Raw genomic sequence first — 11583 nt, 5'->3', positions numbered from 1 at the left:
CTTCCCAGATTTAAAGACCCAATCCAAAAATGTGCATCTGAGGTGAAATACACAGTTCTCAGATGAAAAAATAGAAACAGCAAATAAATATGTGATAAAATGTTCTGCATCACTGGACATTAAACAATTGCAAATTAAATAACATGATATGTCACCCTGCCCCAGAAAAAAAAATGCCTACTGTTAAGAAATCAAGCAATAACGAATGCTGGAGAGGATGTGGGGGAAAAAGGAATCCTTCTCCATTGTTAGTGGTAAGGCAACCACTGTGGAAATCAGTGTGGAGATTCCACACAGACTAGGTCTACAGGTCCCACTCAACTCAGCTATTCTCCTTCTGGGTATCTACTCAAAAGAATAAAAATCATCATACCACAATGATATATGTGCACCCACGTTTATAGCAGCACAGTTTGTGGTAGCCAGATCTTGGATGGAATGCAGGACCTCTAGCTTGCCAGGCAGGCGATTAAGCTAAATCCCTGGACCACTTTTTTACTTTTTAACTTTCAAATAAAATGCGTTTGGGAGAAAAAACAAGGACTGAGGCAAAGACTTTCAGTGCAAATACCCATCAGACGAGCTGAGGTCAACATTCCAGAAGACAGCCAGCTCCAGAGGCCTCCACCATCTTTCATTGGGTATCCACAGTTCCAGGGTGGGTTTTTTTTTCTGTAATTATTCTTGGTGCGGAAGGCAGGCAGGAGAGCAGGAGCCAATCAGTGATGAAGAGGCTGGCTGTAAAAACTGTCCAATCAGGCGGGCCAAGGTAGGCGGTCTCTTCCGGTGTCATGGCGTCAATTGCAAAGCCAGGGCAAAAAAGGGAACGTTAGATGTTTGCTAGACCACTATTTTTTGCTTCTATTCACTGTGGACTGCTTAGAAAGAACCTGGGAGACCTCCAAACTACGCAATGGTGATGTTATGGGATAGGAGCAGATAAATGGGGTGGAATCAGGTTGGGACCAGTTAGAAGTGGTTTGAAGGGGCTGGGGTTTAGCTCAGCTGCATAAGTGCCTGCCATAAAAACAGGCAGTCATGAGTTCGATCCCCGGTACCAATAAAAAGGAAAAAGACCAAAAAAAAAAAAAAAAAAAGAATGAAAAAAAAAAAGAAACAAGTGGTGAGAAGCAGCTGTGCTGTCTAGAACCTGTGTGCTTAGCCTCAGACCCTGAGGTCCATGAGTGCTAGCAGTGAGTCATCCTCTATCCCTTTTACTTCTCGCTGGGGCCAGGACAGTTCTGGGTCCCTAGAACGCTGTCACCACTGTGATACAACCAGGCCACAAGGCCATTTTTGAAATCGCCTGCTGCCCTTGCTCCTCCAACAGTCTGGGCCCAGGACAGGGCATGAGGAGACCCTGATTCCGATGTGGTTTCAAGCTGGGTGCAGCTGTAATAAGCCAGGTCTCTGCTCTTATTCCTGTCAGCCACAGATCTGAAAGCCAGAAGTTTATAATTGTCTGTGCTGCAGGACCTCGTAGCCACAACTGCTCTCCTTAAAGTTATGCATTTATGTATTTTGTGATCACCTAAATTTATACTATGTTCTCACATTTCCAACCCCATGACAGGTGTTGGCAAAGATTATGAGAATTCAGAGATGTATACTGATATACTTCAGTGGAGGAAGGCTTTCCAAACACCTGGTGAACTCCTGTGTATGATAAATAACAGTGCAAAGAATTTCTGAGCATTCTTTATGTGACACATGTGCTCATAGACTATGTTTGTGAGAACAGCCATAGAGGTTTGAATTTTGAGAAAAATGAAGCAGATATAAAAGTGTCATCAAGGGCAGGGTAAAGTGTGCTTGCTAAGACAAATTCCAGAAAGGGCTGCCTGTTAAATTCTCTTTGAAAAATGCCTAAATTTAGTCATTTGCATGAACATATACACGTGATTTCCTTCTGAATTGAAAGGAATATGGGTGTCATCTCTGAATTAAGAGCTGATTTAATAGGTTGGTTGATCATATACATTGTTTAAATATGGAAATGCTCTGTAATGGACTTTACTAATTCGTGTAAAGAGATGCCCTAAATTGAAATTGTGCAGGGATATCAGTAGTTAAGGCATGAAGGCTCTTCTGCTTAGGGTGGATCACATGAGCATGGAAAGGATGTGGAAGTGAGGGGCAGGACATTGTGTGCAAATAGCAGTACATACAACAGAGAGGGTCTTCACTGAAAGTCAGGTAGTTCTTAGGGTAAGCATGAAGTTAAAGTTGAATTATGATACCTTCCTTGAGGTGAATAGCACAAGCTCTGGTAACAATCAGTATTCCACATCCCTGTCAACCCATGAATTCTGCGTTGTTCACTTGAGATCTAGGTTTGATTATCTTGAATTATGACCCAGTATCATGAAGGTGAAATTTGAATTTTTTTTGTACCAAGGATCGAACTCATGATCTCAAGCTTGCAAGTTAGGTTTTCATGCTGCTAGCTAAATACCCAGCTCTGAAACTGTTTTCTGTATGTTTTAGATGGTATCATCCTTGTTCCTCAGAAAATGTTGAATATTGTGGAATTTTTCTATATTGTATGGCTATAACTTTTTAAAGCAAACCAGAGGTGTCTTATGCAGTCACTTTTCAAGTTTCACATTTTCTGTGCGGTATCTCAGTGAGGGTTTCTCTATTTCAGACAGCTCTGTAACTTATGCTAGCCCCAAACTCAAGACAGTTCTCCTGCATCAGCCTCCCAAGATATATTTCTTATATCTGAATGGAAAGTGATCACTTATTGACACTGAGCTATAATTTGAAGCTTGCACCTGGTTTCATTGTTTATACGTTTTTTACATACAACCGTTTTCCATGAACATTTGAGTTATTATTTATGTACCATATTTGATGTTATTTATGTTTTGTTCTGTGAAACCAAATTCAAATATCAAAATGCTGCTTAAGTATATTAAGAACAAAGGACTCAGTGGCCTAATTGAGATTTGAAGAGATATCATAGGTCTTACATCAAAGTGATTGATGAGATATTTGTCTGCCTCTGTGCTTTAAGGATGCTGGTACTGCAGGCTCTCACTATGAGCTCTGCATTATAGACAATGCACAGCGACTCTTTTTTTTTTTTTTTTTGTCTTTTTTTGAGAAGGGGTCTCACTATGCAGTTCAGGCTGGCCTTGAGCTCACTTTGCAGCCCAGGCTGGTCTCAAACTCGCAAGGATCCTCCCACCTCAGCCTCCTGAGTGCTGGGATTACAGGCTTGAGCCACCAAACCCAGCACACAGGGACTCTTGCAGTGACTCAGCAAAAGAATCAGTGCTCATATTTGGCTGTTACATTAGCTTTGAGTTTCATTATGGCATCAAATTTGCTGTCTCAAAATATGTGTATGTACAAGCAATTAATCCCCAAGATTTGGAATTAAGATATTAAGAAATCAGTCTCCATTCAGCTGTTATGTGGGTTTTATTTGTTTAGTTTAGTTTGTTTTATTAAGACAGGTTTTCTCTACGTACATCAGCTAGATTTGAACACTTTATGGAGTGCAGAATTGCCCTAAGCTCAAAGCAGCCATCCTGCATCAGCCTCTTGAGTCCTGGGATTACAGATATGTGTGGTTTTACCCTAGAAAATATTGAGGTTTGTAACTTAGCTGTGTTGTAGATTGGCATAATAGATGCCATCTTGAGCTTTGCATTTAACTAGTGCCCTGTATTTCACCCAGAAAAATGGAAAAGTCACTCAGGGTAGAAGACCCAGGAGAAAAGCAAAATGAGCTGTACCCAAAGAAAAAAATTAACCTGCTCAACAAAAGAAGCAGAATACAGTTGTCATCCAAAAATTATTATAAGATGCTAGCTAAATGATTTCCAGCAGGATCTTTTTGTGATTCTATCTTTTAAAGTATCTGTAACTTTCCAGTTCAAAGCCTCTTCTTTAGATCCTGAAATGGGGATGGGGTTTTTTTATACAACTCGTCCTGAGACCAGCTAATGAAATTCCACATTTCCCAATTGGTTTGCTTGTCTTCCTATATTGTTGTTCACAAACTCAACTCAAGCTGCAGAAACCTTTACTGACACAAGCAAACAACAGGATTAAATGACATTGCCACTGAAATGAAAGAATAATAGTGAAAAGGAGAGGAGAAAAAAGACAACTGCCATGTGTTATAATGCCCACCTCTTTTCCCTAGTGATGAAGAGACTGAAACAGGAGAATGGCCATGTATTCAAAGACAGGCTAACCTACATAGTGAGTAGGCTGGCCAGAACTCCTGTGAGACTATGTCTTTAAATCAAAAAACTAAAATGAAAAACATAAACAACCAAGGTGACAGAAAGACTATTAAAAATATTATAGAGCTGAGTGAAAGTTGACTTATGCAAAATGGGATTTATTGAATGATGCTGGAGAAGAAGGAAGGCTATGTAGTGGCATCCAGGAGGCAGTGACAAAAACAGATTTAGGAATGGCACCTACTGTGCTACATACAGCACAACAATGACCTCCTTCCTCCAATACATTTGCAGTTCACTAGAATGAGGACTTTTAAAAGCGCATGGAAATGTTAAATTCATGGCAAACAAGCAGCTTGAAATCCAGGCTTTGGAACATGGCCTTTAGCAGAATTTCATAATTAAATTGAAATAAGAAAAATATAATCCTGCCCTGTTTGCTGTCAAATGAACCTAGTTTAATGGCTCACAACATTGAGAAATGAAGTCACAAACCAAAAGAAGTTCAAAAATTTTCTTAGAAAAAAAGAGAGAAGAATAGCCTTGAATTTTCAGGAGTGGTCTTCAGTATTTTGGCCACAGACCTATTGTCAGGGGTCATTTATACAGGAAAGCCACAATGTGGGTACAGTGTGTGTCTCAGACTACATTCAACCTATAAACTTATAGCTGCTTAACTAATATTACTCATGAGGAGAACAAGTCAGCCAGAAAAGGTATGTGGGAAGAACCAAGGCATTTTGTGGGAACAATAGTCCAGTTGTTCTGGTCATTGATTATGGTAATTGATGCCTAGCAGGACTTCCTGGAGGAGGTGGTGGTAACTGTAGTACATTTCAAGCTGTTGCTTTTCTCTTCAGGAGCATGTAGACCTGGTCACTGCATCTTCATCTTCAGTTCTGGCTTTCTTCAGCTGTGCCTGTTGCAGTGATTGTTGTATTTAGTTTTCTGCATTGACTCTTGAAGGTTCCAGTTTCCCTCTGATTGTATATCGATTTCTGTCTACATTGACATCCTTTGCTAAAATCACAATAGTATTTGAATGGATAAAGTGATGTTTATACATTTAAAATATTCATTAATACAGGCCAGGGCTTTAAGCTCAGCAGGCAGAAATGTCTGCCTGGAAAGTGCTAGGTTGTAACTTTGATCCCTGGTACCTATAAAAAAAAGTAATTTAAACTGCAAGGCAAGAAAATCATTTCATGTGTGAAAATGTAAGTTTACAAAATTTATAACTATGTCAATGGCAAATTAAACATTGTTAATAGTCATATTTAGTATCTAAAGTTGTTGGTTCTGGGGATTGAGGTCAGTGATAAAAGAAGCTGCCTGGAGAGCACTAGGCCATGAGTTCAATCCCTCATACAAAAAAAAAAAAAACTTGCAGTTGTCAGTGATGCAGTGCTATGAGCACATTTACTGAAACTGATACTTGTTAATTAATAGGCTTCATGTTTCCTTTGTGGTCTATGAAATACCTGCAGATAACATGGCAATTACAGTAAATGATGTACTGTGCCCTACAGGATTGCTATTTTCTCAGTTGTTTTTATTTTTTGTTTTCCCACATACTTGAAAGTTGAAAATGTTGGCTGATGCTAGCTAGAAAAACTGTGATAATCATTTTATTCAATTTAGTGATATATTTCCCTATATTCATTAAGAACATTTTATTTGCTCCAATTACCCCAAGTCAAACTGATAAACAATTCTTAAAGTTACAGGCAGCTGAGTTAGTTAGAAATACAGGCAACCATACCATGATATAGTGGAATGAAATTCCTGAACTTCTATGTCTGGTATGAATTTGTGTTCTCTAAAGTGCAAGAATGAATTTTAAGAACAACAGAGTTGAAGAGCAGAATATATTTATTGAGAGATAGAAAGTGAAAGTATTTTGCTCTAAATAGGATTTTTTCGAATTGGGAGGTGGAACCAGGGGACTTTTACCTTGAAGTCACTTTCCTCTCCCCTATTCAACCTACCTGTGGCCAGAAAAGAATCTCAATCAGCTACTTGCATATCAGCAATGCCACCTTTAATTAAGCACCACCCATGCCACAAACTATATGTATGCCACCCACATATTTCCAGAGAAAAAGCCAGATCCCCAGTGGTCATGGGGTTCTCCCCATATTCTTAGAATAAAGGCCATTTTGACTTTGTATTCTCTTCTTTACTACACCAAAAATCCTATCTGAAAGCTTCTATCTGAGAAAAACAGGAGGGATTCTGAGCCTCTAGTAAAAGACTCTGTCTTTTCTAGAGACCTTATAGAATAAAATCATGTGATGAGATAGGTTTAAAGTGGGTTAGGTTACTGAGACTACCAAGGAGGTAAATTAGCACAATAGAGAAGCAAAATATAAGAAATGTAAAAGTGGCCTTTTATTTATAGAATTTGGAGAGGAGCTCACAGCTACCAAGGGTTTGGCTCCCCACTCTCCCCCGAATGACTATGGGGTTATAGGGTATATGTGACTTTTGACTGGATGTGGTGCTTGGAGGGGACATTGATGTCATGCTAGGAGCTGATGGGAATTTTCTTTAGGCCCCTGGGAAAGAAAGAGGAAGTTGTATTCAAGGAGAAAAGAGGAAGTGGCCATATGAGTAAGCATCCCTGATTTCTCATTCTTCCACCTTGAACTACAACCATGAAGTCCTGTAAGTGTTTGAAGGTCAAAGCTCTTTCAAGTACATCCTTCGGTTTGAATGAAGAAATCAAAACAAGAATTTTTGCTATCTGTCTTCCTCCATGGCTGTTGGTAAACCATTCATAAGAAATATTTTGAGTCATTTCCTTAATGCATGGTCCATACCATAACCAAAATTACAGATCAGTTCAGTTTCAGAAAAAGAAGCAGCACTTAAAGGCAGGGTTAAAGCCTTCAATGCAAGTATCCATGGCATGGTGAGATCAACAATGTGTGATACAAACTACTACTGATTTCTCTGACTTCAAGAAAAAGTTTATACTAATATTGTTATCCTGGAATGAATCTCCCGGTCTACAATGTCTGATATTAGGATTTTGTCCTGTAAAGTCAAAGAATGAATTTTAGGAACAACAGAGATTAAGAGAAGAATATACTTATTCAGAGAAAAAAGGTGCTTGACAGAGAGAAGGTATCCTGAGCAGGTTGCCAAAGACTGTCCATTCTAGGGACCTTTATAGAGTAAAATCATGTGGTGAAGTGAGTTTAAGGTGGGGAAAACTAGGAACTCACAATGCAGATGGGCATAAGGTGGCACAGAGTTATGGTAGCCAATAAGATTATAAGTTCAGGTAAAGTTGATTTAATTGGGAACAAAGGGGGAAGGGAGTCACATAGAAAGCAGGCATTCTTAGGCAGCTGTGTGTCTTCCCTTAGGGGTTTGGGAGGGTGACTCCTGAGTTCCTCAGGATGATAGGAACTATTTAGAATGTCAGTCTTTAGGATAAGGATACATTTCTTTAAATGGTGACTCCTGACTTCCTCAGAGTGCTAGGGAACTATTTAGAATATCAATCCTTAGGATATGGATGAATTTGCTTATCATTTATCTTGAGCCTTGGCCCATAGCATGAGGTGTCAGTCTTCTCCATAGTTGCAAGGTATCTGGTCTCCTGCATGGGATCCTTGGGGGACCTAGCCATGTCTCATGCCAATAGTATTTAAATAACTCAGGACCGGCACTGTTTAGAAAATTCATTACAGATGTCTTGTGCTCTGGGTGAATGTTCTGGGGATAACAGTGTGCAATGTATATACCATTGTTGCCCCCTGATTGACATGTTTTGGAATTTAATTTTAGTTGATGTGTTCTTTTTTCCTTGAAATCAAATGGATTTGAAAATTAAAAGCCTGAGGAAAGCTCTTCAGTACAGATACTCCTCTGTCGAGCTGAGATCACCACTGTAGAAGAATGGCAGCTCCAGAAGTCTCTGCAATGCAGTCTGTTGTTTGGGATCCTCTCTTGCAGGGAGGGGCTCCTTTCCCTGTTTATTTTTGACTCAGAAGGACGACAGTAGAGCAGGAGTCAATCAGTGATGAAGGGGCAGGCTATATGAACTGTCCAATCAGGTGGGACACTGCTGGCTGTGACTTCTGTCTGTTCTGGTGTCTCAGCATGATTTACCTGTTCTGAGTACAACAGTGGTAGCAAAATGCTTGCTGGATCTCATTTAGTACTTTTGATGTCCTGTGGCCTGCTTGGCAAAGAACCTGAGAGATCCTGTAGCCATGGAATGGTGAGGTTGTGGATAGGCGCCCAGAAATAGCGTGGATTGGGCAAAACAGGTTACAAGTGTTTAGGAGTAATTCCAGTGTCTGGAGCCTCAGGTATTTAGTTAGCTTCAGCTCCTGAGGTTCTCCAGCTTTGGCCATGGTTCATTCACTATCCCTTTTGCCTCTTGCTGTTGGCAAGGGTAATTTGGGGTCCCCAGAACCCTGGCTTCACTATTTCAGCAGCAGACTCAAGAATCATCTTTGAAATTCACTGCTAGCCTGGTAAGTCCACTATCTTAGTCATTGGGCGGAGCTTGGGAAGACCCTGACTATGATGCTTTTGTAGTTTGTAGAGCACTAATGAGCTAGGTCTATGCCCTCTTTCTGCAGAGGAGCAGATCTGGAATGTCCAGAGTTTATTAATGTCTATAATGCCGGGCCTCATAGCCACAATGGCTCAACTTAAACTTGGGCTTCTTTGTATTTATAGTGATCTCCTAAATTTATAGTATGTTCTCCTATTTCCATCCTCATGACAGGTAGTGACAAAGGTCCTGAGAATTCAGAGACATGTAGTACTGTGGCTCAGCGGAGAAAGGCTTCTGAAACAACTGGTGAACTCCTGTGTATTATACAGATCAGTGCAAAATAATTTCTGATCATACTTAATTATTTAGGTGGCACAGACTAGGTTTGTGAGAATAGCCATAGAGTTTTGAATTCTGAGAAATATGAAGCAAATATGAAAGTGTTATCAAGGACGGGGTAAAAATTTGTGAAGGACAAATTCCAGAAAGGGCTACCTGTTAAATTCTCATCGAAAAATTCCAAAATTTACGCATTTGCATGGAAATATACATGTGATATCCTTCCGAATGTAAAGGAATAGGGGTGTCTCCTCTGAATTAAGAGCTGATTTAGTAGCTTGGTTGTTAATAGACAATTTAAATATGGAAATTCTGTACAATGGACTTATCTAAGTAGTGTAAATGAGAAGCCCTAAATAGAAATTTTGCAGTGATATTGTAGTTAGGCATAAAGGGTTTCCTGCTTAGGATGGATGAGAGGAGTGTGGAAAAGATGTGGAAGTGGCTGACAGGATACAGGCAGCAAATAGCAGGACATACAACAGAGAGCGTCTTCACTGAAAGTCAGGTAGTTCTTAGAGTAAGTATGAAGTAAAGTTGGGTTCTGATTGCTTCACTGAGGTGATCAACACTAGCTCTGGCAACAAACAATCAGTATTCCACATCCCTGTCAACCCATAATTTTTGTGTTCCATACTTGAGATCTAATTTGATTATCTCTAATTATGCCTCAGTGTCATGAAGCTGAAATTTTCAATTTTTTTGTTCCAAGGATCAAATGCATGACCTATGCTTTCCAGGCAGGTGTTCATGCCACTGAGCTAAATACGCAACTATGAAAATGTTTTCTGTGTAGTAAGGACGATACCCACATTGTTTCTGAGAAAGTGTTGAATATTGTTGGAATTTTTCTGTATTGTATGGCTATAATTTTTTTAAAAAGAAACCAAAGGTGTCTTATGCAGTCTCTTTTTAAGTTTCACTTTGTCTGTTTGGTGTCTCAATCAGGGTTTGTCTATTTTAGACAGCTCTGTAACTTAGGCTAGCCCCAAATTCAAGGAAGAAATCCTTCACCAGCCTCCCAAGATATATTTCTTATATTTGAATTGAAAGTGATCACTTGGTGACAGTGAGGTATAATTTACAGCTTGGGCCTGGTTTCATTTTATATACATATTTTTAAAATACAGCTGTTTTCCACTAACACTTGAGTTATTATTTATATACAATATTTGATGTTATTTATGTTTTGTTCTATGAAACTAAATTCATGTTTCAAAATGCTGCTTAAGTATATTAAGAACAAAGTACTCATTGGCCTAAATGAGATTTGAACAGACATCATCTGTAGTCTATCAAAGTGATTACTGAGATTTTTTATTTAATTTTGAAATTGGTAAAATAGAACAGAACAAGGCAGCATAAGGTCAACTAAGATCACACAGTGAAATTGGTACACAACTTCACAACAGGTTACTGGGATAACAGTAATAGGTATCACAGTATATTTTGTTATCTTTGTCATAGTTGTTCTTTAATCACATATGTCAAAATGAGATGAAATACAGAACATTATAGAACTTATCAAAACAGAATATTCAATAGAGCAGTACCATTAATCAGAATAGAGTGAAACAATAATAAAAACATTTTCCTTCAAAGAGATAGTAGAAGGAAGTCCCCCTTATTTGCTATGTTCAACTTCCCATGAGATGCTCAGAATTCTGGTTCCTATTTGCTAATGTGGGGTGACAGGAGAAGAGGGGTAGGGAAGTGGGATGTTTGATTCTAGGTGGTGCATCAGTAGGTTTGGGGTCGCTTACTAGGGAGGCAAGCTGGTTGTTTGGTTTCACAGCGCCCTAAGTTCCAACATAGAACGGATCTTAGGAGCTGCTGCTGGTTATCCCCCCGGAAGGGCTGCAGTTGTCCAGACCTCCACTGCTCACCAGGGAGGGGAGGTGCTTGCTTGGCTTTCCAGTGTCCTAAGTTCCAACATGGCAGGGACCTTAGGAGCTGCTGCTGGTTATCCCCCTGGAAGGGCTGCATTTTTCCAGACTGCCACCGCTGACCGGGGAGGGGAGGTGCTTGTTTGGCTTCCCAGGCAATTGATGAGACATTTATCTGCCTCTGTGCTTTGTGGTTGCTGGTCCTGCAGGCTTCTCACTGTGAGCTCTGCTTCAGAGAAAGTGCACAGGGAATCTTGCCATGACTCAGCACAAGAATCAGTGCTCCTATTTGGCTGTTACATTAGCAGTGAGTTGCAATCTAGCATCAAATTTGCTGTCTTCAAAAATGTGTATAAACACAAAATTAATGACCAAGACATGGATTTAAATTTGAACAAATCAGTTTTCATTCAGCTGTTTTGTTTGGATTTATTTGTTTAGTTTAGTTTTGTTTTATTGAGACAAGCTTTCTGTATGTATATCAGGTGGATTTGAACACCCTGTGGAGCCTAGAATTGCCCTGACCTCACTGATGCGTTCCTCTCTCTGCCTTTTGAGTGCTGGGTTTATAGATATGCACCACCACACTTTGCTTTTGATTCAGATTTGTAGGAGAGAATTTAAGATATCCCAAACC

General features: G+C 39.7%; 1 long non-coding RNA gene across 1 annotated transcript in view; it reads left to right on the top strand.

The window, feature by feature from the left end:
- The first annotated feature begins 813 nt into the window (after positions 1-813).
- The window catches only part of LOC134475062 (uncharacterized), a 29684-nt gene continuing 18914 nt past the window's right edge, over positions 814-11583 (top strand). The window contains exon 1 of the long non-coding RNA XR_010046020.1: positions 814-916. This is a non-coding gene — a long non-coding RNA (uncharacterized LOC134475062). The remainder of the gene's footprint in view (positions 917-11583) is intronic.

This window comes from Cavia porcellus, unplaced genomic scaffold, assembly GCF_034190915.1.
Source record: "Cavia porcellus strain 051 isolate PalLab524CR breed Dunkin Hartley unplaced genomic scaffold, mCavPor4.1 scaffold_50, whole genome shotgun sequence".
Taxonomy (NCBI): domain Eukaryota; kingdom Metazoa; phylum Chordata; class Mammalia; order Rodentia; family Caviidae; genus Cavia; species Cavia porcellus.
This window is presented reverse-complemented; position numbering and strand designations above follow the sequence as displayed.